At 40.5% G+C, this 24,963-nt stretch overlaps 1 pseudogene; it reads right to left on the bottom strand.

Moving 5' to 3' along the window:
- Positions 1-24,963, bottom strand: part of LOC145406406 (uncharacterized) — a 466,334-nt pseudogene that overhangs the window by 213,256 nt on the left and 228,115 nt on the right.

Raw genomic sequence — 24,963 nt, 5'->3', positions numbered from 1 at the left:
AATAACGGATCGAAGCACATTATTCGCATTTGAAAGCTTGCGAAAACGTCATTTGTGTCGCATAATTGGGTAGCTTCACAATTCGACACCCTACTGATGAGAAGAGCTTAAGAGCGACAATGAGCACCTAACTCGGGGTTATATAAAAAACTACCGAATCTATTGGGGATCAACGCACATGGATGCAGAGTGTTTGAAGAGGTATTAGGTGCTCCTTCAGTGACTGTTTCTCGAAGCTCGTCGCTGTAATTTGCTGAAAATACTCGAAAAGCACCAGACTGAGCACCGAAGCTGGATTGTCTCAGAAATCTTTAAAGCCAGAAGGAATCTACACACATCAAAACATTAGCAGTCATGATCGCTTGTACACTTTCTACGTGTCCAAATGCAAAGGCTTGTAACTTCATTGAACCTCATTTCACTGTTTCAGAACGGTATTACGTAACTCACACAGAGAGCAACTTGATATGAATTTCAAATCCCTTTGAGCGTCTGTTCACTGTTTTAGAATCATTTATACAAAGTAACAATTGCATTTTTATATCCTTTTAAGCTTGAGTTCGGTAATCCAAAGCTATAGGCTACACACAACCTACTGTACACTGATAGTTTTTGGAATACCTATGAAAATCATTTGTCTTGTAATTAGAACGATACTGAATATTGAATGCATGAAAATTAGAACCACGAGATAATTACAATCATAAATACATACTAACAGTATTATAGCCTGTAGGAACATACGGCCTAGGCCATTTTACCTTTCAATGTGGCATCTAGCTTATGTCACATTATATCCGGCTGTTAACAGGGTAAAGGTGTTTAATTTGGCCTTTTACATCAGTTAATGCAGATCGTCATGTAAGTCTGACGAAGGTGTATTTAGATTTTTTTTTTTTTCCAGGGGAGGGGGAGGGGTTACATGTTATGAAGTTTGTAAATATAAGCACAAACTTCCTAAAATATTCAGTCATAGAGGCGAACATTCCGTATGGGCAATAAATCACTGAAGCCATGTACAAATTGCAGTTTTATTGGTTCAGTGGTAATTAAGATACTGACTGACAGCTGCCATTAACTTGTGACTTACAGTGTAACAGTGTGACTGTTCCGTGTATTTTGACACTGACCTGTGTCAGTTTGTGATTGATCTGAAACTTGTATTCGTGTGGCATTGACACGTGACTGTTATATGTAGTGTGGCACTGACCCATAACATTCATATGTAGCATGACGATGTCCTCTGTATGTAATGCGACACTGACTGGACTTGAATGTCGAGTAACACCGACTCATGACTTATATGTAATGTGAAAATGACCTGTGACTACTGTGTGTAATGTACTACTGACCTGTAACTGTGAGTGTGACCCGCTGTGACCATGATGGTGAGGCCTTGAAATGGACCTTACACCTGTAGCTGCCTTCGTCCCTGCCCTTGACGCCCTGTATGACCAAATGACTAGGTGACCCTGAAATGTCGAACCAGGCCCGCTGCTTCACACTCCCGCCACCCCACACCGCCTCGTCCCCCCACTGGTGCTGCTTCCCTGCCTCGCTGTCACGCCCCCGGGAGTCGTAACTGCAAGGGAGACATCAGGCTCAGACTGAGGCTTCACCCGTGCATGTGGATGGGACTGAGGTATTATAGTCTAGAAGAATATACAGCCAAGGCCATTTTAACTCCCAAAGTGGCACCAAGCTTATGTCATCCTACATCCGGCTGTTAGCATGGCAAACGTGTAAGATCTGGTCTTTTACGCCGATTAATGCAGACATATTCACGTAACGCTTATGAAGGTATGTTTATGGAGGGGGAAAAAGTTAGATTACCATTCCATTGCTACTACTTCACAATTAAGGAATGTCCGTTACTTGCCTCCCTGGTGCACCATAACAGAGAATATCATTTGCATGGAAAAATACCAAGCCTTCCACAGCTTAGAAATATTAGCCAGCATGGGAGAATGATCCAACGTTGCTTAACTTCGCTGATCGGACGGGAAGCGGTGTACTCTGGTTAGTACTTGCATGGGTGACCGCCTGGGAACACCAGATGCTGTTGGCATCCCTACGTGTCAAGTCGGGTTGGTGGAGGATTAGTGCCCCTCCCTGTAAAACAATTAACTCTAAGCCCTTGGCCACCCCGTTTGGGATACATGGCGTCTTGCAATGAATGAATGAATGAATGAATGGGAGAATGAAGGGTAAAAATGATGAAATATTTCGATTATGATACCCAACTGTACACCATCTGTTCCTGTATGGAGGGTATGTGGATCTAGTACCACTTTGATGCCCAGTTTTCGATATATATAAAAAAAAAAGAAAAAAAAAAACATTTTAACCAGAATAATAAGGTAGTTTGACAGTAGTTTCATCAGTCAGTACGCTAGCTCCAAATGAAGCAAATTCATATATTACTTGTGATCAATAGCACCCTCGGTATCAGGATTATGCTTTGACTGTTACCATATAAATATAAAATTATTTTTATTTTGATATTCTAAAGTTCTTGATAGATTTAGTAAATAATCAAATGGCTGCATGTAGTTCTTCACCACCAGTTATGGTGTTTAAGTGGTGTCTGGGTCATGAAGAAATGGTGTTTGTGTGTAAGAAATATGACAGACATAACAGGTTCCACACAGCAGTACCAGCTGCCTCCCTTTAACCCTTTCTGGTCGGAACACTGTTTTATTTTAGATAACGCCTGACTGTTTCATTCTAAAACGAATGAGTGTTTTATGTACTAAAAAAGTTGCTCTTTCCAGGAAATAAACTGGAAGAGCCAAAGCCAAGATTCATTCATTTGGGAAGCCTGGACACGTTACGCTTTCTAAACAAGAGGTAACAGGCAGACTGAAATACTCGGCCTGCAGTCCTGATGGACCCAGGTTCGAATCCCGGCTGGGGCAGGGAACAGTTTAAGGATTTGAATTTCATAAAAAAGCAGACTTTCCTGATCTACCAGATGACCCGCCGACATGTCGTAAAAATACCCCCGCTAATACCAATACACCAGTCCTGTATGAGACAACCCTAGCATTTATTCAATATGGACGGTGGGTGTTAGTGCCGAAGTGGTGACATGTGGAGGTGTAGGAGGACTACTGGGCCTTGGGATAGGCTTACTGCCCCCGAGATACAGGTTCTGAAGCCTTTGCCCAGAGTCGGACACATAAAAAAAAAATAAAAATAAAAAAAAAATACATGAAGGAATGAGTGTAACGGTTAACTCGTTTATAGGGACCTGTACAGAAAAAAAAAAGGTGAGAGTAAACTTCAAGGCTGCTGCGCGATAACTAAAATCGGAGAAAGAAACAAGCAGTCATTTAAGAACAATGATCACTGAAGCAGCGGTAATACTGGGTTAGAGATGCAACGCTGCGGCAAAGAAAGAGGTTGAAGAGAGTAAGCTGGAGAAGATGAGCTGATGAGGCGCAGTGTGTTTGCTTCCACCCCTTTTCTTGAAAAGTTGTATGTGATGACACCCCCATCCTCCATTTGAAGCAGCAGTTGACACACGAGGAATAAGGTTCTTGTACAACGGCAAAAATGCAAGTAAATAAAGTACAGTGTGTATGAAGCACATCCATCTCTGGAAAGGGGCTTTATGTGGGAAGTAATGTGATTGTTCTAATTAATCTATTTAGACTGAGGAGGATATATTCATTTCATTCGCGCTAACACTTTCTTATTCAAATTATACATGAAAGGGTTCTTGCATTCCATATCTTACTCTTCCATTACTAAAAGTTGCCCCTAAAATAAGTAACATAGCCAGGAAATGGGAAAAATTAAAAGGAAATTACGTCTTCGTGCTGAAATTGAAATACCCCATCACTCTAGAACAACGTCCATTCTCTATTAGTACGCTGACATTATGGAGAACTGTTAGTTCCCGATACTACTCTCCCCTCGCAGAGAAATTCTGTTCCTGCAAGGAACTTCACGTAACTGTTACAGTTACTGTTCTGCACTTGAAAATTTCATGGACTTGTCAGTATGAACCTCTGACTGTCAAAGCATATGGTCTATGCGCTACAGATATTACCTCGATGAAGATGACCTTAAAACTTTCAAGATCATGATTGTTCTAGTTCTCCACTACAGCTGACACCAGTTGATTTTATTCAACTAACACTTAATCCTCTCAAATTCTTGACTACACCGATATTCTAATATAAGTAATGCCAGAGTAATGTATTCAGCTGACAGTGTCAGACGAGCCTGAGACTGTCAACGGCCCATTAAGATTTCTGAAAGTATCATGTGGCCTTTTTTTTTTTTTTGTGTGTAAATCATTTCAGTATCCAATAAAGAGGGATTATGAGGGATGGTAAGTGTGCATTGAAAAATGTTTCAGCTTACAGTAAGTTAAATTGCACCTATGGGGGCTTCACTCCTAAATATTACTGCACCATGGGTTTGGATGGTAACGTAGTGGAATATCCTTTACAATACTCATCGCCGTGGAACTCCAACTGAAAACACTAGTTACACAAACTTAACGCTTTCATGGTTACTTTTTTTAAATCTGCGTTTGAACAATTTTATTCAACAGAAGAACTTTGGTATGATCGTTTCTTTTGTGGTATTTTCTATTATGGCTACCACCAAAAGATATTAACCTTATGAGAGGCCTCGTGCAGTGAAATGGGTAACAATGATAAAGAGTAAGGTGCAGAATTATACAACAAACTTAACATTACATGCACAGATATAATTTGTCTAGGCTTCTTGTCTCCTTCAGCACAGCGGAGGGTCTGAATTCAATTGTTTTGTTAGATCCAAGTTAGAAATGGCATACAAGTACCCCTGTTGCTTTAGAAATAGGATTAAACTAATAATTTATTGACTGCAACATTGGCAATTTATTCTGGTTTGGAAAGTTCCCTCTGATTTTTTAGTCTGTGCTATATCTCGTTTTTGCAGATTTTTAAGAGAGGCAGTTTTATTATTTTCTTTTTATGTCCGACTTGAGCAAAACCTTGAGCGTCCGTTCCCTAAGGCCTAGCAGACTTCTTGCGAGTCACACACTCAAAAATGTCAGCACTAGGAAGCCATTACCCACCGTCCATATTCAATACGTGCTGGGACTTTCTTATTCTATGATGAAGCAAAGCCACAAGAGGAGGTGTTTTTATGACATGCCTGTGAGGCTAACTGAAGATGAGTAAAAGCCTCACTTTAACTATATTAAAAGCACGTCATTGTCTCCTACCCCAGCCTGGCGTCGAAAAGCGAGTTACTTTAGGCAACAGAAAACTTCTCTAACGTCTTGATCACGAAGCGATTATTTAAATGTAATATTGTGGCCGTCCAATCAGTGGTGTCTGTAAGGGCAAATGTGGCATATAAATAGCAGCGAAAGTTCAAGGTGGTCTGTATATTGCAGCGACACGCGATGGAAGAGTTGGAAAGCTTTTCGCACAAGTAGTTTGACAGCATGAGGAAACTACGTAAAGATCTGGCACTACTAATGATAAACTCGTAACCATGTGAATTTTTAATGCGGAGGAAAAAGAACCCAAAGACAGGATGGACGTTTGCAAAAATCAGAGAAAAAGCGAACCCCTTCAAGATTCGTAAGAGATTGAAGGGGTAGTCAGTGTGGCAGAAGTGGAAAAGAATATTACTTAACTTGAGAGAGAGAGAGAGAGAGAGAGAGAGAGAGAGAGAGAGAGAGAGAGAGAGAGAGAGAGAGAGAGACTTTTCCTGGTAGTCATACACTGGTCATTGGCTCATGCAAATTAGCTTGGCTTGGATTCTAGGCTGACGGCTACTGTGTCACGATGATTAAGATGTGATTGTTTACCTAGTTTTTAGAGAACCAAAAGGGTCACTAATTGGAACACTTTTCAGTTGGATTGTTCCGCTAATCATCGATACCGCTGATAATAATATCTTGGTCCATTAAAGTAAACTTAATGCTTTATAAACCCTATCATTGCTGATGATATTTGATGCTAGTTACTGATTACTGAACACACGAGTTGCAGCGCACAACAGACCTCTTATTGTGACGTGGAATATAGTCATGTATGGCCAATTTAATTCTAAAAGACTCTCCTAGCCTTCATATGACCGGCTGAAGATGGAAAAAAAGAATACGTACACCGAATTCAAGAGGTGAACCTTTCAGTCCGATTACTTTTTTTTTTTTTTTTTTTTTTTTTATAGACTTGGTGCCTCCAAACGATATGAATCAGTTTTAGAGCTCCTAGGAAAGATCAGGTTAACGAAGATTTTACCTAACGACTCCCGTTCAAAAAGTTAAATCGAAGGTGATTAAAAGTCTTAACGAAGATTATACCAAAGGACTCCAGCTCAGAAAGCTACCGAATGTGATTAAAATCGTCTGCTACTATAATAATAAGTGGGAAAAAAGTACTCAGAGTGCAACACCCGTGCCTCCAACTGGTCTGAGGGTCGAATATTTGAATTTGCCCTGTAACCTTGATTTTCGACAGGTTAATCGCAAAGTCCAAGTCCTTCATTCTTATTAGTTATTTTATTCATACATAGACAAATGGGATCATGCTTCACAATGTTCCGTGACCTTGACCTTTATCTAATTGCTGTTGAACCTGAATATTATTGTTCATGCCTGATCCCTAAGTTTTCCACTAGGTTTGGGTCAACTCATATAAAAACTGAATTAACATTCCTCTGTCACCCTGGACTTTAACCTTTCCATGTGACATCGTCCTTTGACTGTTCTTACAATCGAAATGCTTTTATTCTTGCCTTATCCTCAACACTTCCTGCAAGCTTGGTCTAAATCAGAGAAAAACTGTTTTAGCTGACGCTGCTATGTGGCCCACACTATTGACCTATTGTTCTAATAAAGAGGGGGAGGGGGAAAAAAAAAAAAAAAGATATGAGTGGATCCTCAACCCGTCCACCAAGTGTGCCTGAAACTGGTTCAAAACTGTTTATTTTGTTAAACACATTCGATTCGAAGTTCGAATTAATCCAGTGACCTTGACCTTTGATAACTGTTATCAATACTGAATTACTTCATTCTTTCCTTACCTTCAACCCTTCCCCCAAGTTCAGTCTAAATACAACAAGCCGGTAGGCGGTGATGGCTAGCTCTAAGGGTACATTTGAATTTTAGCTGCTGCTGTTCAGCCTGTACACACACGGGAGGAACTTATTTAATTAGTCTAAAAATACCATCTCTCGCCTCACTTTGGACACAAACTAAAACATCCGAAAACAGAAATAACTCCATACTTGCATAAACACATTAAACATAGAACATAGAGGAGTTTGGAAGGATGTGTGAAAGGAGGAAATTGAAAGTAAATGAGAATAAGAGTAAAGTGATGAAGTGTACGAGGTTGATAGATGGCAGGGGGATGAATATATTTTTGAATGGTGAGTTGCTTGAGGAGGTAGATTGTTTTAAATATCTAGGGTCACATGTTGCTGTGGATGGAAGAATAGATGCAGAAGTGAAGTTTAGAATAAATGAAGTAGGAAAGGTGCTGGGAGGAATGAAAAAAGTGTTTAAATGTCGTTCGCTTAGAATGGATGTAAAGTGAAGGCTGTATGAGGGTGTTGTGGTACCGACTGTGTTATATGGGGCTGAAACATGGAATATGGGTGTAGCAGAGAGGAAAAGTTTGAATGTAATGGAGATGAGGTGTCTGAGGAGTATGTGTGGAGTGACGCGTATGGATCGAGTGCGAAATGATGAAGTGCGAAGGAGAACTGGAGTTGTTCGGGAGATGGCTGGTAGAGTTGAGCAGAGGGTGTTGCGATGGTTTGGGCATATGGAGAGAATGGATAATGAGCGATTGGTGAAAAAGATAACTAGATCTGATGTGAGAGGTGTAAGGCCGAGAGGAAGACCACGAATAGGATGGATGGACAGTGTGAAGAGAGCGTTGGATGCGAGAGAGATGTCTGTTGAGCAAGGAAGAGTGGCTGTGCGTGACAGAAATAAATGGAGAGAAATTGTGAATGAATAATTGAAGACGCAGCCCTGAGGGGATATTCTCCCACATTTGGTCTGATCAGCTAGTCAGGTCAGGTGCGGGTAAGGGGATGGGTGTGTTATGATGTGGCAGAGGTAAACCAGTTCTGCTGTCGGGCCCTGCTGCGGATGTCACTGATTACATTGCGCAGTTGACCCTTATGCGGTGTGATGCGGTGAGGATCTGTCCGTTCTCTCCTTTGGGGCAAAGATGCGAATGAATGTGTTTGAATGGATGAGTAAATGGGGAGTGTGTCGTCCTGTCTCAGCTACCTCCCTTTCCTTGGGGGAAGCAGCCTAGGTATATAGATAGATAGATATATACCGACACCTTCCATATTATGTACTGAATTTGTCTGCAATATAAATACCTAGTCATTTCAAATCATTTCAGCACCATTGAAATTTTGAGGGGGTGAAAATATGGATATTTCTTGGCGCAATGCTCTTTCACTTCTCTACTTCTCACCGGCGTGTACACAGTCACTGTGTGATTTTTTTTTTTTCCACGCTTCATTGCGAAGCATAGGATAGATTTAGGATGCTAAAAGTTGCACTGCCAGGTGTGCCACACGCTTCTCTTCAATTTGGTAAAAAGAAATCAATTTTCGACATTTGAAAAAATGGTGCCGAGGCCGCCCACTGGGTCCCGAAAACTTCCGGACCCACGGCCACGGAGGGGCAAAGGGGGCTGTTGCTCAGCAACGAGTAGCTGCCCAGCAACCAAAACTTTGCCGACACAACTAGGTCATTGGCTGGTCAATGTGTCCAGGTTTGGTCGGAAAGCTAACTCTGAAGAGTAAAAGTGCTTGCAACAATTAAATAAGAAAGAAATAATACAAGAAAAACTACAAGAAAGAAACGGCTACTAACAATAAGGGCAGCATCGGGCTGGCCAATAGAACTTCTTGAAGTTGATTTTGCTTAATAAAACTTTGACCTAACATCGTGACACCGTTCTTCGAGAGCGAGAGCGAGTGCTTATATACGATATCTTACCTATATATTTATTTATATGCATATCTATCAGTCTATCTATTTATCTGTCTTTCTATCTATCTATTTATTTATCTATATCTATCTGCCTATACATATATATATATATATATATATATATATATATATATATATATATATATATATATATATATATATATATATATATATATATATATATATATTGTATTAAGAAGCTAACACTGTGCATCCTGCTTTTCTTCTTATCTTTTCTAATGGCTTTTGTATAAAAAAAAAAAAAAAAAAATCCAATGTAAAATTATCTGTAATATAACCATAAGGCTTGTCTGGTGTTGTCTGCTTCTAATTCATATATATTTATGTTGTCATAGCTTTGTGTTTCACAGTTTTTTCTTCTTCTTCTTCTTCTTCTCGCCATTAAAACACACTGGCAGTGATACACCACCTTTTCCCTTTAAACACTACTATTTCTGTATATCATACTAAAATATGTTTCCAGAATTACTGCAAAAGCTGGGCCACACGGGTAATTTTACGTGGCAAGAAAGAGTTTACGTTTCTCCTTGCTGAGCATGGAATAATAGTATTTCCGTATTTCCTTAAAGGCACCTTTGAACATGCAAGGCAGTAAATGCAGTTAAGGGTGCTTGGGATTAAAGGAAGCGAAAATAACATTGGGATGCAGCGTAGACTTCACAACACCCCCAGTGAGCCGTCTGAATACAGGTACCTAATCGGCATACAACTGCACGGCTGCCCTCGCCTGCACCCCCGCCACCACACTAATTTGGCTTAGCTTGTAGTTATGGCTTCCTTTTCACTAATATATGCACATAAATAGTCCCCATTTGCAGTCCAGCCTTCTATAATACTTGTCAGATAATAACTAGCCCTTATTTTGCCATGAATGCCCTTGGGTTTTAATTTTAGGCAAAATCTGTGACTCTGTGTGTGTGTGTGTGTGTGTGTGTGTGTGTGTGTGTGTGTGTGTGTGTGTGTGTGTGTGTGTGTGTGTGTGTGTGTGTGTGTGTGTGTGAAATCTACCATTAGAAGGAATAATCGACAATATATCTGTATTTTGGTCATAGTCTGAATAAACTAACTTAGTGTTTACACAGAGGGCAAAAATTTGAAGTTTCACAAAGCTACATAAATACAGCGCCAGGTATTCGCTACAGATCAAAATATAACACTTTGAAGAGGATGTCGTTTCTTTTATTTTGCACTTCCACCCTCCGGAAAATTGTATTAATCTCTGTTTACATCCTCTATAGGGAGGGAATTATGAGGCGTTTTTAAAGTCGTAAAACAAATGCCACTGAGAGATGGCTTCCCTCACCATCATTATCAACAGCTATTACCTTTCACAAACGCATAGTTGTGAAGAACCATTCTATGTACATACACCAATACTATTACACACATGAAGATAAACGATTAGTAAGCAAAGAAATCGGTAAGTAAACACCTATTACATACATACTGTTTTGAGGGCTCCTAGCTTTTGGTTCCTTCTTCCTCGGATAAAAATAAAAAAAGTCACCATCATTATATTTCCAATTTCACCCGGTAGCCACAACCAACCCTGCATTTCTTGACTAGTAAGTTCAAGTTGACTCCAAATTGGACTACCTTTTTATATGCACAAAAGAAAGAACCTAAGGCTTATGGCATGCAAAGCTTATCTCTTACAAATTAAATGGAAAAAACAAAGCATGCCAGATATAAAAATCGTTCGAGATTACTACATATAGCATTTAAAAAACTTAAGGATCCCCATTCCCTCCCGATTTAAATAAAGTAGTCAGATAGGAGACAGAATAACTAGAAAAAAGTCCTCTGGCTGAAGGAGGAATGAGAGAGAAAAAAGGAGAAACAGTATAGGAGAACCATCAGTGGAGTGCTGAGCGACAATGAGCCACACCTCCATTTCTTCACATTTACCTACTTAGGCACAAATGAAAAATGGAAAACTGTGCACTTTATCCCATTTAACCAGAAGTCTTTTTCTCACTGCCGTTATACACTTTTCGTTTTTACTGTAAATATGCGACAGATTTCTCGAATTAGAGGGTTTAGATACAACCTTCATTAACCCTTCTCTACTGAGGGGCTTTCCAAAGCTGAATTCATTTGTTTGGTTGGGGCAAGAATCTAATTTAAAAAAAAAAAGTCATCGTCATCTTCATGGAGTTAACCGTCCTCTTATTAAACCCGGCCACTAATGGGAATGTGGACCCCCTAAATTTGAAACCATTATTAAACACATGATAGAAAAAAACATATGACGCACAAGCTCTTTCCCTCTCAGGAAATTGTATTATGCAAAGTGGATTGCCCTAATAATTACCCAGGGTGGTTAAAAATTGGCCACCAAAAATAATTGGCTTGCTTACATCTTCGTGCTGACAGCTTTAACAAAGTAGCCGTAAGTCATCCATTAATACATCTATGTTGAGCCTGACACCACAGGTCGCCCCCTTTTCGGCTTGTCTACCATCAGGCTGCCCTGCCTCAGTCTCACCACTCTTATACCTCTCTATCTCGTTCTTCCACATCACCCTGGGTGGCCTGATTCTTCTGCCGCTCCACTTCCCTAATTACACTTTCTCAGTCAATCTCACTGGAATTTCTCTCTGCACTGACATGATGATCTCAGGGAACATCTGACATTTCCAGCAAATCTAAACTAACACTACGCAAAGCTACCGAACTCCATTTGTTTGTCTGTCTTCCCACTAATTCCACGCAAAATGAAATTAACTAAAGAGCTTATGATAACTCAAAAACGCATGGCCTCTCACTCCACTTCCCAAGTACCAATGTGTGCACAAGTTGGTTTTGCATGCAAGAGTTTATATTCTCTTGATTTTTCATTCGTGTTTTATTATTGGAAGGGTGGAGCGCATACTCCAGGTGACTACACTGAGTGACAAGCCAAAATGGTTTCTTGTAAAACAAAGAACCATTGACGATACCGAGAGATAAACATATAACCAAATGACGTGTGTGCTTTACTGGATTAAGGTGCTGGAACCGGATTGAGGCTGTAAAAATTTGTATCCAAGGGATGCTTGGACTTTATTGCTCAAATAAAGCCACTCGGGGATGTTTAAGGTTGTTCACCTTTGGCTTAAACATCGGGGCTGCATAGCCCAGCCGTAGGCTCCTATACTCCTAGTGGGGAAAAAATGTATTGGCTCAGGAAAGAATTAACTCCTTTATTAAGACTTGTTACTGTCGTACGACTCTACTCAACGTATAATATGTTTTCACTCTAGAAAGTTTATATTTTACCTTCATTTATACTTTTAATCCAAGAGTCTCTCATAAACTGAGGAATACAACATCTGTCCTCGGACCAAAGGGGTAAATATTGATACTGCATTCAGTTAACAAGGTAACTTGTAACTGAAGAGATTTCCGTTTCCTAGCGACCTTTAACTGCTGGGAACACATTATTAGGTATATTATAATATCAGGGCCATTAACCTAATTAAGTTGCACTATGATGATTAAACTGATTTGCTGCACAAATTAACTTCACGAGGATTAAATTTGCGGTGTTCCCCTGAATCTGCAGTCTGTTTATCTTCGAGTTAATGAAACAAAAGTACGTTTGGAGAAACAAAAGTATGTTTGGTGCAGTACAGAGTATAAAAACATAAATTTTCTCCAATAACCACTGCCTAAGGGCCGTACGATAAAAACTAACCGTCAGTACTGTCGAACGTGAGCGTCGGTCGTTTCTGTTTTTCGTACCAAAATAAATTTTCAGCTCACGTCAGGCGCTCATCACCTGGTTATGGCGTAAAATAGTACAGGAATGTGACAGGTGGACGAACGGCACCAGAGACCCTTCTTTCGAGAAACAAAATTGAATATTCATAAATAAGATAGCATATATTTCTTCATTTACAAGCAATGAATAATTATCGCCCGCCTCTACCAAGACGGAGCGATAATGTTTTTGTCCTCCTGTGTGTGTGTGCGTGTGTGTGTGTGTGTGTGTGTGTGTGTGTGTGTGTGTGTGTGTGTGTGTGTGTGTGTGTGTGTGTGTGTGTTACCATTGTCTGTGTATCTGTTACCATTATATCTCATGAACGGCTTGAGCCATCAACATGAAACTGTCTCAACATGTATCTATCTCAAAAGCTGTTCATACCTATAACTATCTGCAGGCCTTAGGAAATGGCCTGTGCAATGCATATGATTTTTTTTTTTTTAAGGGCAGATTAAATGGAAATGATAGGTACTGTAATGGAGAAGTGGATAGGGAAGGAAAGTCAGGAAAATACTTTTCGGTGGAAGGATTATACCAAAGTATGAAAGGAGCAGTTAAGCAGTGACTATGACAAACAGGAAATAATAACGATATAAATATTTAACAAAGGAGACCAACACCGAACATATGAACAGTTTATCAGAAGGTTAGAAATGCAATAGATTAAACATATTAAAAATGGAAAAAAAATAGAATTGGATGATAGTACTTTAGAGGTGGAATAGTTTCTGAAAGAAGAAGTAAAGCGAATGCAGCAGACTCGGATATAAATATAGAAGAAAAGAAAATATGGGAAATACTGTATAAGGTAATGTAAGACATCGCTGCATACTGTTTGAAGGGAAAGGTGTTAATCAAGAATGCAGGTACAGCACCAGAGGAGTACACTAACTGAGCTAACCTGGAAATTTACTGTCGATAATAAGCGGGACAATGAAGGTGGCAATAGCATAGTGAAGGAAAACTATTGTCAAATATATATGAACTGAATGAATAGCTGCGACAGTACACGAATCTGATAACCTATATTTTCCAACATGTCTGCTGCTCATGACTTGATGATAGGTGTAGAAAGAAATAACTGAAACAAAAAAAAAATGGAATAGTGCTACTGCATCCCACAGGTGTTGGTGTTGCAATTGATGTTACCATTCCACCAGCTTTATAAAGAAACAGAGCAGTCTGCATGTTAAAAATAATTTTGTAATAACTCTACATTCACATCTTACAATAAAAGATTTAGGAATATAGGATGTGCTGCCACATAAGCAGAGCTGCACATAATCGGGAAATACTGCTGTATAGCTCCTGATTGCTGGGTGGCAGGAAACATTCCATGGAAGTCTATAAGGTATGTAATATCTATAAGGTATGAAATGATACATTAACTAAGCTAGCATAAATTCAGGTTTAAATATCTTCAACAATTATTTCACCCAAAATTAATAATGTCCTAAATAGGCTAAATCATGGTTCATGCTTAGCCATTACAATATATTGTATCTTGCCCGTAAATGTATCCTCTTTATGCGTTTTACTGTCAGGTTTTTCCACCTTCTAACGTAAACCCATTATACATATTTTCTTCGTAAAACTAACCGCTTAGAATGTGTTATCGTTGTGTCTGGTTTAAACAGGAAACATTCACAATTGGCACGGAGCTAGCCCAATCTAGGAACTGGTGCGGCGTTCAAACGCCTGACTTGGGTTTCGCCAAGGCTGACAGTCCAAATCTTTTACCTCGTCAGGACGGAGTCCGGCGAGGTATTGTTTTTGGTCGAGTTTGTTTCTGTTCATTTGTTAGCAACATTAAGGAAAAACGTCTGAATGAAATTACGTGAAACTTTCAGAATATGTGGGCACTAGTCCCAAACAAAAGTTATTAGATTTTGGAGGTAATCGAGTGACCTTGATAGGTCAAAATCAAGGTCAAGAATTTTCAAACGACTATAACTTGAAACCGGTTGAAGACAGATATTTACTATTAAGAACATACAGGAACTCGTAATGTGGGCTTTCATTTGGCACCATGGCTTTTGACATTGAGAGACCTTGAAAGGTGAAACACAAGATCACGGATTTTCAGAGGACGTAACTTGAAAACATTTGTACCATTACCTTAGAATTTAATTGTGTACTGACAATAATTGGCAGTAACGATTAACCTGCTGCACCTGGGCAGATTTTTCATCACTGACTCCCCCCCCCATCCCAGCAGATTTTGGAATTTTTTGGAGGGGGGGGGGCTCAGACCTCCGCTTTTCGTGAGAAACATTGGAAAATCACAGAAAAAGTGCTCACCCGAGCTTAAACTGGTCTAAACAGGTGACCCTCCACACACCTTGTACCGTGTTCTCTGGAGCTAAGCTGCAGCTGTCACGTTTTCTATGGTAGGGATTAGTATGGGAAACCACTCAGAGTAGGTAGATATTTATTAACTTGGTACAAAAAAACATGTAGTACAAGAATATACTGGTTTTCAAACAAAAATATAGGTGATATATGCATTGTTCCATACAGCAATCACAGGAAAATCACCAGAATTTTGCACATATGACTTACTAGGAATGCTGTTTCAACTTACATTCTATTTTACCACTTACATTATACTTTTCCACTAACGTTATACCAGTTTCCACATTATATAACTGTTATCACATACTTACAGGCCTTACTATTGTAGTGAGCATCATATTATCGCATATTTACAGGTCTTACTTTTATAATGAGCGTCATTATCGCATATTCACAGCACTAACTAATATCGTGAGCATCGTATAATCGCAGGCACACACAGTTTCAGTAATGTACTAAGGTGTAGTATTCTTTGAAACGTGGCTCAATGCACAATCCTATGTTGCATTCCACACACTCATACCTTGTGTCTTTTCTCTGAATGGTTGGTCTTACTTTGAGTGATGGCATATGTGACAGTGGCGCTGGGGTCTAGGACAATTTGGTTGAGGAAGGATGGTGCTGAAGTGGCGCCCGGTGAGGTGTAAGGGAATCTGGACGGCAATGGTGGGGCGAGTGCGGTGGTGGGGCCTGTCCTCTGCATATTTCACGATGATTTCGAGAGACAGCTCCATCACAAACCCCTCAAAGGTCTCTGAGGTTCCCGTAATCAAATCATGGAGGTAGCGGGCATTGAAGACCATGATGTTGAGCAAGTGGAAGAATGGCTTTTTGAACCACTTCATGGTGGTTCTGGCACATTCCACACTGGATATCATGGAGCCAGACTGGACATTGTAGTCCAGTACCAACTCCTTTTTCCAAATGTAGAGCCTCCACTCGCTGTGGTGATTCACAGAGTCAGTGCGGAGCATCAGGGAGTGGTGTACCGTCAACAGGAGGAAAACTTCCCTGTTGTGGTTCCATACGGTGGTGAGGATGCTATTTGCCTTGAAAAAAGCCACCTTATTCTTGTAAAGTTTCCTCCCAACCTTGACCATATGCCAATGGTTTTTCTTGATTGTGCCACAGACTCTGGTGTGGTGAAGGTGGAGGTACCATGTGAGAAGGGAGCTAGTGTACCAGTTGTCCAGGTACAGGACGTGACCGCGATGAAGGTACTCCTCTATCATTGTCTTTACCACGGCCCCAGAGAGTCCAATACTTCGATCTTCTGTTATGTCTTTCTGTGCGCTGGTGCACAAGACTATGTCTTGCACATAACTAGTTTTACTGTCACACGTAACGAAGATCTTGAACCCAAAACGTTATCTCTTGCTGGGTATGTACTGCCGAAAAGAAATATTGCCTCTCCACAACACGAGACTATTGTCTATGACAAGGTTTCTGTAAGGATAGAAGGATAAATGGAACTTTTCCTGCAGATGATCAAATACCATCCTTATTCTCCTCATTCTATCTGTGTTATTTGCATTAGCAGGGTCATTGGCATTGTAAAAGTGGAGGCAGCTCAGAGTTTCCTGAAATCTATTCTGGCCCTTTACCTTCCCAAAGAAAGGTGTGCTGGTCATAGGGTCCACAGACCAGTATCCCGGGATTTGTCTTTTCCATACAATACCCATCAAGAGAACCAGGGCTAAAAAGATAAACGTCTCACCTGTTGTAACTGGGTAGTCATATTGGAGGGAATACCTGTTTCTCACACCTTCATGCTCGCTTTCATGGCGCTGGCTGCTTGCGAATGTGTTGGTTTGCTCCACAGTTCGCTCCACAAACTCCTCACCAAAGTATAGGTGGAAGTAATGCACCCTGGCAGAGCCTGCATGGAATCCAAGAGCAGTACAGCCAGACTGCCACTCCTCTGTGAACTGGTGAACGATAGGCGTGAAGTCACTCCCATCCTCCCAGTCCCATGACACATTGCCGCCTCCAGCCTCGTCTCCATCATCGCCTTCATCAGGGTGTGGAGAAAAGGGCGGTGGGGGTGGATGGGGAGGTGGAGAGAAACACCCTTGCCCAGTCGCGCTCCTCTTCCCTCTCCCTCTTCCCTTACTCTTTCCCTTCCTTTTCCTTCCTTTCCCCACATCACAGGACCGTGGGGAGGAAGCAGGGGAATCTTACAGGTAGAAAGAGGTGCAAGAGTGCGGCTGCTCCTCACCTGCTCGCTCCCCAAATGCACCATGTGCTCACCCGGGAGCTGCCTCCCTGCCACCACCACTTTCACTTATACTGTACTGATCACTCCCGTCCCACTGCTCACGCCTTCCCCATACAAAGCACAAGTCCCATACCGGATTTTCCTCCTCACCACCCCTTCAGCTCCCTGCAGTGAAATCCTTTCCCTCCCAAGCCACGAAGTAACACCACGTCCTATGGCTCCGTCCTCGTCCCTCGTCCTCGTCCTTGTCAGACCTTTCCTCTAGGGGCTGGAGAGAGGTGCATGCACGTGGTTGGGGTCGAGGCTGGCCTTCCCTAGCCTTAACATATCACCGATTCCTTGGCAATGGTACCTCCTCATCACTGTTGCTCATTTCATCATCAGGCAGCATGTAGTCCTTGTCCTTCACATAGTCATCAATTAGGGAATCACTGTCACCTGTGAAGGCATCAAGGGCAGCTTAAATTTAGTCGTCAGAGAGATCTCGGCGCGCCATGTCTGTGCTGGGTCACTGCTAACAGGTGTGTGACCGAGACAAGGCCGCACCTGGGTCACGTGGGGTCAAGGAGTGTCTCGTGTATACATACTAAAAATCATGCGCGAAATTTGTAAAATGTGCGAATGACAGACCTTGCAGTTACAAAACATATGGATACATCAACGGGTGTCACCGTGACAAAATGTGGTGACGTATCCACACGTCAATGGGATGCGGCAGGTTAAGTATTTAAGATTAATAAAATAACTGCTGTCAGGCGAGGTTTGCTGTGCCCAGCCCCACTTGTCTGTGTTTGTTTGTTTGTTAGCATCATTATGGAAAAACGGCCAAATGAACTTACATGAGACTCTCAGGATATGTGTGTACTGGTCCCAGAAAAAAAGTGATCAAATTTTGGAGGTAATCAAGTGACCCTGAAAGGTCAATATCAAGGTAACGGATTTTCAGAGGACTATAACTTGAAAACGATTGAAGACAGGTATTTATAATTATGAACATACAGGAACTCGTAATATGGGCTTTCATTTGGTACCTAAACCTTTGACCTTGAATGAACTTGAAAGATCAATCTCAAGGTCACGGATATTCAAGGGGTGATAACTTGAAACTGGTTGAAGATGCAAATATTTACTATTATCACTATATAAGAAATCTGATATGGGTTTTTATTTGGTACCTTGACCTTTGACCATAAGTGACCTTGAAAGGTCAAACTCAAGGTCATGGATATTAAGGGGGCTATACCTAGAAACTCGTTGAAGATATATTTACTATTGCCAAGATATAGGAAGTCTTATATAGACTTTCATTTGGCAGCATGAGTTTTGACCTTGAGTGACCCTGAAAGGTCAAATGCAAGACCACGGATTTTCAGAGGGGGTAACTTGAAAACATTTGTGCCATTACCTTAGACTTTAATTGTGCACTGACGATAAATGGCACAAACGAGTCAACATTTAACAGTAATAAAATAACTGCTGTTGAGCGAGGTTTGTTGTGCCTGGCACCACTTTTTTTTTTTTTTTTTTTTGTCATACATAGTAAGGATGATTGGCGGTCGGGAACTTCTGACGACTAAACGCTGATGTCTGACTGCCTGAATTCTTGGATTTTATAGTATGGCCCTCAGAGAGGCACTAGCTTATTATTCATTAAAATGAATATAGGCATTTCCTTTTGTAACGAACAGATGTATTCCAAATAACTTGTACTGTAAATCGAAAAAAAAAAGTAATGATGGACCTGAAGAGATAACCTTTTTATAATATAACCTGGATTTTACTCTCCAAACTGATCCGATAAGTGGAGAAGAACAAGACGGATGCCAATAAATATTCATTCATGTCTAGATGCCTGGACACTGAATTTAAGAAATGGAAGATTAAAGGCAGTATGAAAGACCGAGAAAGACAAATCCGGAATTTACCACGTGCATTCATGTTAGACTGAGAGTACCGGTTGACGCCTGCCACAGAATGTTACGCATGTGGCTAGGTACTGTAGCTAAACGGCTGTGGTGTGACTGACGTAATGATGCAGGAATGCCAGCAGAGAGTTCAAGAAGAAGAATTAATGAAACAGAGAGAGAGAGAGAGAGAGAGAGACAAACAGGGAGACAGACAGACAGACAGAGATGGAAGGGGAGTCTTTGAGACAAAAAGTTTTTAATTCCTCCATGCTTAGAAGTGTTGCTTGAGCCCCTACATGAAAGGTGCATTCCATTGATGACCGAATAAGATTCTTATAGAAAGTCAACAACTAAGCTGGGATAAAGAATGGATGGAGTCGGTCCAGCATAACCTCTGTGATGCTGTCTGGTACCGAAGTAATGTGATCCCTACAAGATAGATCACGTGAAAAGGAAATACCAAGAACTGAAAGAGATATTGGAGTGATCTGAGTACTGTTGAAGTTAAGAGAAGAGTCATATGAAGGATTACGACCAGTCAAGAGATGGACAAACTGGGGTTATGAAGCATTAAAAATAGCAAGATTGTTTTTGTCACAAGCACATGCATGAGACAAATTAGCAGACAGGTACACGAAAGCCTCATGCCGTGCTTGTTGATGTGGATTATGTTGAACACTATGAAACAAATAAAAACATCAGAACGGAAACTTACTAAGATTTACTGTTCTTTCTTAGTTGGCACGCGACAGTCTTTTGAGGGTATATACCAGTAACTGCTAAGGATGCTGTCAGCAATTTCTTTTAGAGAGGAGAATGAATGTCAATGTTACTCATATTTATTATTTGTTGACGACTAATTTCAGCACTATCAAGCATTGCGAGTTGAGATCGATCTGTCTATCCCTTCACTTTTAAATGGATCATGACCACTATACTGTATATTACTATTACCAGACCCTCCCAGGGGCCGGATTGTAAAGCAAGTGTCTCTGGGTTACTGACTGATTTCATAATGGACAAAATTAGTCTTTCGCAGGTCAGTTACAGGGACCTTCATAGGACTCCCCCTCCCCAGTAGATCATCCCCAGAGACTTTACTTATTCATAAAAATTCTTAAGTCGAGATTGTTTACGTATATTTTACGATTCTCTAAATACGAGGGAACAAAAACATCCAGGGGCCGAATGCTAATCGTCCACCACAAGCTACCTACAAACCGAATTTGAAGAAAAATTCTCTCTCTATTGCTGAGATACTGGGCAAAATGCAATTTGCTATTATGGTGGCTGGTATTTGGTCGTCTTTGATGAAATCCTCACCAAAAGTAATAGACTTGTGCATATCCACATAATTCCTACTATCTGAAGGTTTGGTGATAATTCATCCACAACTTTCAGATATTTTGGGAACATGCACACACACACACACACACACACACACACACACACACACACACACACACACACACACACACACACACAAAATATATCGCGTCGCCTCGCTAAAGGCGGTCGGTAACAAGATACAAAAATTTTGGTAAATTCTGCGGACTTTGCCACCCACGTTTCTATCCGTTGCTGAGGTATTGGCCAAAATGCAATTTGATACATGGCGGCTCCAATTCGGTTTTCTTTGATCAAATCCTCACCAAAAGTAATAGTTTCTGCACATACACAGTGTTGCTGTTTTCTGGAAGTTTGGTGAAAATTCGTCCACAACTTTTAAAGATATCTTGGCATCACACACACACACACACACACACACACACACACACACACACACACACACACACACACACACAACAAAAACTATATTGCCTTGCCTTTATAAAGGCGGGAGATAATGACTAAGGTAGATTCATTCAGTGGTCTTTTTAAAACCCGTTCTTGATTTAGGCTACAAATTCATGATTCTAGTCACTTTTATAAATGTTCTCAGTGTAAGCCATATTAATATACTGTTGACAATTTTTACATTTTGAGATTTGTTTATAATGTACATTACTTCTAAGTCATAAGATGTCAATTTTTGACCCTATAATGGCCCTGTTTGTCCGAAGGGCCCAGAGGGACCGGCAGCCACAGTTTGGCAGTTCTAGTCGAGCTTGAGACATTATTATTATTATTATTATTATTATTATTATTATTATTATTATTATTGACTCTTCATTACAAGCTATCTCCTTCAATATGATGATGACCTATTAATTATTTTTACAGTTGCATATTAGACCCACCTGAAGTACAGTACTTACAAACCCCTTGAATCCACAGAGGTATGATAATAGTTTGTTCTTGGTACTTCCAGACGATTTTACTCAGCTTTTGAAGATAGTAAGTGAAGGGTAAATGAAGTTTGACCTAGCCTCTTCAGTTCAAAATGTCTCTTTCAAGTTTGGTAAAATAGTAGTAGCAAAATAAAGCATAGGAGCTGTCCCTGGGATGAAAGAGTGAAGGGGTCTGCGTAAAACCGAGTAGAATTGCTCGTAAAAGGTGAAGAACGAATGGACAGAGTTTGGGCTGGAACTGTGATCAAGTGTTCGATAGTTTGTGGACTTGAATCCCATCTTGGTGAAAAATATGGCTGAGATAATGATCAGTCTTATTAACATAATTTCTTTGCTTTTCCATTAGGCTAATCTTCCTCATCGTAATTCCTTCAGTAGACGATTATATTCAGCTTAAAAAAGGCTTTTCGAACTGGAGTTATTAGATATATCCTTCATTTACCCATTAGCTGCTGAGGGTTCTCCCAAACATGATAGCATCGTCTGAGGGTAGTCAAAGTTAAATGAAAAATGCGCCATCGCTGTGAAGGGACTTAAAACGCTCGGGTTCCTCGCCATACCACACCTTTTTATAATATTCCCAGTCTGTCACAGCAGAGATTATGGACATGTGTGCCCAAAGGATAAAACTTGGTGGTTGTTTCTTTCCACACTCAGTTGGTGTGGCCATAAGCTTTGATATATGCCTATCGACTGCACGGCGGGCATTAAGGCACATTCAGTTTTTGACCCTCGAAAAAGAGATTCTTACTCTGTACCTGTAGTCTGGTGCATTAACTCCGAATACAGGGACTTTATTTTTCTTCATGCACCCAACAGATGATTTACTTAAACTGGGTGAAACATTTCGATATTCAGAGGACAGATCAAGCCATCCGAGCAAGACGTCTTGTATAAGGTAAATAAAAAAAATAATAGAAAAGATAATACGTCCTTGGAAAAAGAATATAACAGGCCGTCCATCGCTTACACGAGATTACAGTTCGTTATGTTTACTCCCAAAAGTTTTTTGCTGAGATAATGCTGATGGATTGTTTGTGTTGTGACAGGGTGATGCACGGGGAGAATGAGTTGTGTTGTATGAGTCTAACTGCAGTAAAGGCGTACTGACCTGTTTGAGAGTTGCATTTTGTGCAGTCTGATAATGTGCACTTTTGTCTCTGGGTAGAATATTTTCTGAGAGATGGATGTCACATGGTGGTACGGTACGTGAGGGCTGTTGTTTATTACTGCCATAGCTTGGTTCTTCATGGTGTTGCTCCATGTTGAATCGATTTGCTTATGTTTCGTCAGCTTGAAGAGGTGAGTCGTGGTTGAGAGTTTAGCCTTGATTCTATCTTGGAAATAAGATACAGAGATGTAGGGGTGGTGTTCTTTAATATTAACCTTTCCTTTAGTCTGCATGGTGTGTAGAGCGCCCGATATTGTGGTGTATGAAGAGGGATTGTTGGCACGCTTTCCTGGTGTGAGTGCGAGGATGTGGATTGCTTTCTTCCAGGTATCGGGGATTTGGTTCGGAATCCAGGAAAATCTGAAAATTTCACTGAAGGCATTAATTGCTTTATGGTCAAGGTATTTTATGTGGGTGTTTTAATCTAGTCTGGCCCATCTACTGTATCGTTTAATGTTCATCATCACTGCTGAAGTTTTGTGAAGAATGAAAGTGATGTGTGTGTGTGTGTGTGTGTGTGTGTGTGTGTGTGTGTGTGTGTGTGTGTGTGTGTGTGTGTGTGTGTGTGTGTGTGTGTGTGTGTGTGTGTGTGTGTGTGTTCGTGTGTGTGTTTCATTCTGTCTTGAGGATTCGTGCTTCTATGGCTTATTGAAGCTGAATTCTGTTTGGTGGTGTGCTTGCTCCTACTTGCTGGGAATAGTTCCATCCCTACTTAATAAGGTATCGTGAGTTGGTTAGGGTCAGGCTTTAGATGTGTAGCTAAACTTTGCTGCCTCTCATTATGTGATCAAGAGTGTCAACAAAGTTCGCATTTAATAATTTTCTTATTTTACTAATTGTTTTGTTTCTGTGTTTTGAGCAGTTCATGTACAGTATTGCTTAGATTGTGAAATTTTTCTCTCTGGCGGACTGAACTGAGTATTTAGTAGATTTTTCCTTAAGGAATTGTTATCTTTCAGAAGAGAGGCTATGGTTGCAGTTTTAGTGTTATAACAGGGAATGTGTAGTTTGTTGCCTGGTGTTATAATTGGATGAAGGTGATGACCACTGTGTTATGTTTGGATAACAGGCTAAGGTATGTTAAATGGTTCCAGTGCTTGGTTTACAGTTTGTCTTCTTTTAATTAGTGAAAGCTTTCTTGGTTGTTTTTTAATTTGCTTGTAATGGCTTTGTATTATAATGAGGAGCTGGTTCGGTGGGAAATCATGGATTACTTTCTATGAGTAGTAAATGACAAGTGTAGGAGTAAATAAAAGTAGGTCGATGGATGGGGCCGTCTCATTACTGCTGTGTGGAGGTCGTGCTGATGTATGTTGGTTGTTCAGGAGGTTTAGGTGTCCAAGTTGTTGTTAAATGTGGCTCATGAAGGATCTGAATACGAGGGGACCTACGGGTGTACTGCTCACATAATGCCACTCAGGGAAAGCGACTGGTCAATCTTTTATTCAAAACTTAGAGTCAGGTAGCCTAGCCTCGGGTCCCTACGCTACCGACAGGTTAAATGATGAATAACTTCATGGAGAAGCACATAGAACTTCCTCAAAATAGGAAGTGTATTTTCTCTCTGTAACGCACCGAATATATGTGCAAGGGAGGCAGGAAGTGAACAAGGAATCTCCTTGGACACAGGTCACGGCGGGATAAAGTTATGTTGGTGGGCAGAGGCGTGTGACTGTGGGAGGCAGAGCTGGAAACACCAGACATCACATGCAACTCTACAGCATATTCCACACAACGCTATGACCCACCACTCTAATATTCGCCCAAACAAGATTGAAACTATATTATTAAAGGATTATAACTTCAAGTGAAAGGAGATGGAGATCCCAGAATTTTCTCTCAAAATTCGCCCTCGGATTTTAATCCTTACGGACTATATATATTTGACTAACTAAATTCAAGAGGAAATATGTAAGTTTTAATTAATGTATTAACAAATTACTTATTCAATCTAGAACGAACGTAATGAAGGAAGTCTTATTAGTTGATAAATTTCTCTTTTTTTTATCCACTGCTGGTAGCCAACAGTTCGCCTACCACACACCAACAAGAGGGCTGATTGCCGCAAACCATCAACCGTTACCACTGGAAAACTATAATAACTATCTTTAATGTGATATACATTTCATTCAATTATGGTGCTATGGTGTTAGTGGGGATGTTCTTATAACGTGCAGATGGGATTTTACGGAACATCAGTGAACATACTGATATAGAACCCAAAATCTCAAAAAATCCTGCAACTGCCGCGAACAAATCCTGATCAAGT

This window comes from Coenobita brevimanus, chromosome 70 (genome assembly GCF_032717465.1).
Source record: "Coenobita brevimanus isolate Jiangsu-jjx chromosome 70, ASM3271746v2, whole genome shotgun sequence".
In the NCBI taxonomy this organism is placed as follows: Eukaryota; Metazoa; Arthropoda; class Malacostraca; order Decapoda; family Coenobitidae; genus Coenobita; species Coenobita brevimanus.
This window is presented reverse-complemented; position numbering and strand designations above follow the sequence as displayed.